General features: G+C 34.5%; 1 pseudogene; it reads left to right on the forward strand.

Moving 5' to 3' along the window:
• Positions 1-6: 6 nt before the first annotated feature.
• On the forward strand, positions 7-1,869 carry LOC115449726 (annotated as a pseudogene).
• Positions 1,870-3,050: the final 1,181 nt, after the last annotated feature.

Consider the following 3,050-nt stretch of genomic DNA (forward strand, 5'->3'; position numbering starts at 1 on the left):
TGGGAGAGATGGGTAACTATCCGAAAAGATGAGACGACACAGCTCGGGCAAAAGTCAAACAGATCACCAGCAGACTTAACGATGAACTTACTGGAAAAGGTGCGCGAGGATAAGGAACGCAAAATTGTGTTAGAAGAGGCTCAAGTTGAAAAAAAGCCAACAATCAGAGGTGGACTATGGGAACAGCCACATACATTAAGACAAGATTGTTATTGCGATCCAGTATATGAAATACGTAGGACGCCGGCTGAAATGGGTCGGCCACGTGTGATTGAATATATTGGAGTGCCACGTTACATTCAAGTTACAGAAAAAGGCGTCATGGGAGAACCAAAAAGGGTTGATTGTAAGAAACTAGATACCGATTATCATAAATACAGAGCTAAACGTGAACAAGATTTGAAAAGAAAGATTAAAAAGATTGACCCATTTAGGTAAGCACTAGTACGGGTTAAGATTGCCACATCAAATGAAAGATTATGGGATTGATATAATTTGTATTTTTTTCAGGCCAGCTATTAGTGAGTTAATAATAAAAGGTAGTAGACCTAAAACCCCGCCAGTAAAAATGCCGCCCGTTCCGGCTGTTTCTGAGACCTTGGCAAGTGGATCCTCGGAAGATGTCCTTTCAGGTGTATATGCTCTCAGAATAAATAACACCGTAATTTTCAAATACATACCTGGCCAAACGGTATCACACTTGGAGAAAATACAAAAATCCAGTTGGCACGAAGAGTGTACGTCTTGGAATTATTATTTTAATACACCTTTGAAGAGACCCGGCAGGTGTAGACTTTTTCTGCAGAATCTTGGTACTGTTAGTTTAAGATATTGTTGGAAGAAGGTAAAAAAACCCATTCCCTTTATTCCTGAAGATATATATGAGCAAGTATTCTTTTTCAACAAAAATGAAGATGTACTGGCTCCTGGACAAAGCAGGGAGATGTGTTTTACGTTTGTATCGGACAAGCCAGGTATTTATAGTGAATTTTGGGAGTTAAGCCTCTGCAATATTTGTTTTTTTGACACGCTAGCAAGCAAATTAGTTATAAATTTATTCGCTGACGCTGTTGAAGACTTCGATACTATGAAGAGAAAAGTGGAGATATTAAAAACCAGGATAAATAGAAAAGCGGTTGCTAATATAGTCACTAATTTGCTCAATGATTTGGTGACGAAAGCTACTGCTATAGAACCTCAAATATATCCGTACAAAAGAAATTTTAGAAGCAGACATATTCGTTATGAAGAATCCCGTCTGCTTTTACCACCAAACAGAGGTAATGAAAATGAAGACGATGTATACAGAAATGCATCCTGGTGAGATATGGGACCTGTCAATAACTAGCTGGAGAGATATGATGATGGAAAAAGAATATGACGAAAGGATGAAATATTACGAAAGTTTACGGAAATCCCACGCAGAATTATTGAAGCCTTGGTATGAGGGCGAAGACGTAATGATGCAGAAATATCGTATGATGAAGGTATTATTCGCGCAAATGGCTGATAACTTTGACAAGGAATACGAACGGCTTCTACTTCTGTTTAGTATGAGGTCGATTTCGACTACCCGTGAGTCTAAAACTCAGCCAAAATCTGTGTCAAAATTATTGTTAAGTTCCGATAATGAGCACATGCTACGAAATATATTTTACTTACACGCTTATGAACACGTTGCTACGACTATTGAGCTCTGTGCTGGCATTTTGAGTAGCCTGGATTTGTATAGATGGATAGAGTTTGATTTTTGTCGCTAGGTATCTCTGGGTATTATAGTTAGGTTTATCAATGCTACAGCTCAATTTTATTTTTTAACTTGTATTTTGATTAAGTTATTATGTTTATAAAATATATTTTTCAGAAATATATTTTTTCAAGCTAATTATATCGATTTTATTTCGCCTTGCTAATATCTATTAAAATATGTGTAAATTATATCTAAAGTAGTAAGTTCTATTTATATCTAAAGTAATAATAGCCAGCAGATGGCGAAATTCGCATTGCATACATTGCTAATGCTTGCTGCATTATAAAATCAATGGGAAATTGCGTGTTATTTTTCTAACAATAATATCGAAAAGAAAGAAGCCGATATTGTGCGCTAGTAGATTGTTTTTTTTTATTTTGCACAGGTAAATTTATTTTTAGCGGATGTGTTCATTTAATGCAATTTAGGAGGGTTCAACCAATGTCTTGTATCTTGTAAATATAATTTATCTTAGGACGTGGTTTGAAGGTGACTTTTGATGCATGGTCGACTTAACAACTAGTGTGTGAAGAAATCTGAATTGAAATTGTTTAAAAAAAATAGACTTAGAGAAACTTAATTGTATTTAAAATAACATAACAAATCTATATGATCTTAATACTAGTATATACAGGGGTTCACTAATTTGGTATACCCTGAATCTTAAGCTACTTAGTATCACGGATGTACGAACTTTAGAGGAGAGGTTTATTTTAAATTTTAAGCCACAACTATAAAATATTACATTTGTCGACATTCCATTTGGAGAGATTTTAATTTGAAAGTTTAAATAATTCTAGTTAATATTACAAAAGGAATGTTAAGGGTTTTAATTATATTCCAATAGACTTCAAAACTCGCTTTGTGTGATCTAATTGTACTAACAATTCTTTACCCTTAAAATTTGTACTAGCTTGAACAAAATATAGAGCAATTTACGTCCTTTTGACAGCACGAGTGGATTCCCTCCCAAAGTTAAACAACAAATTAATGAAATAATTTACCCGTATCGTGGGACTGGGCCCAAATTACCGACAGGTATTTCACCACGTTGACACGTTTGATGAATTAACGGAATTGTTTTGAAATGTAGATACACTGAATTTATTTAAAATTAAAATCAGTACACGCGCGAACGGTTTAGATAACATAGTGTACTTTAAGAAAAACAGAGAAATATTATTTTTAACGGAGTTGTTTTTTAAATATGTTTTATAGATAAAAATAATTATGTAATTGGTTCTAGATATCTGTGGCTATCAAGGGCCAAACCTTACATTCAACACTACACTGATGTCGC

This window comes from Manduca sexta, unplaced genomic scaffold (assembly GCF_014839805.1).
Source record: "Manduca sexta isolate Smith_Timp_Sample1 unplaced genomic scaffold, JHU_Msex_v1.0 HiC_scaffold_2082, whole genome shotgun sequence".
NCBI classification, from domain to species: Eukaryota; Metazoa; Arthropoda; class Insecta; order Lepidoptera; family Sphingidae; genus Manduca; species Manduca sexta.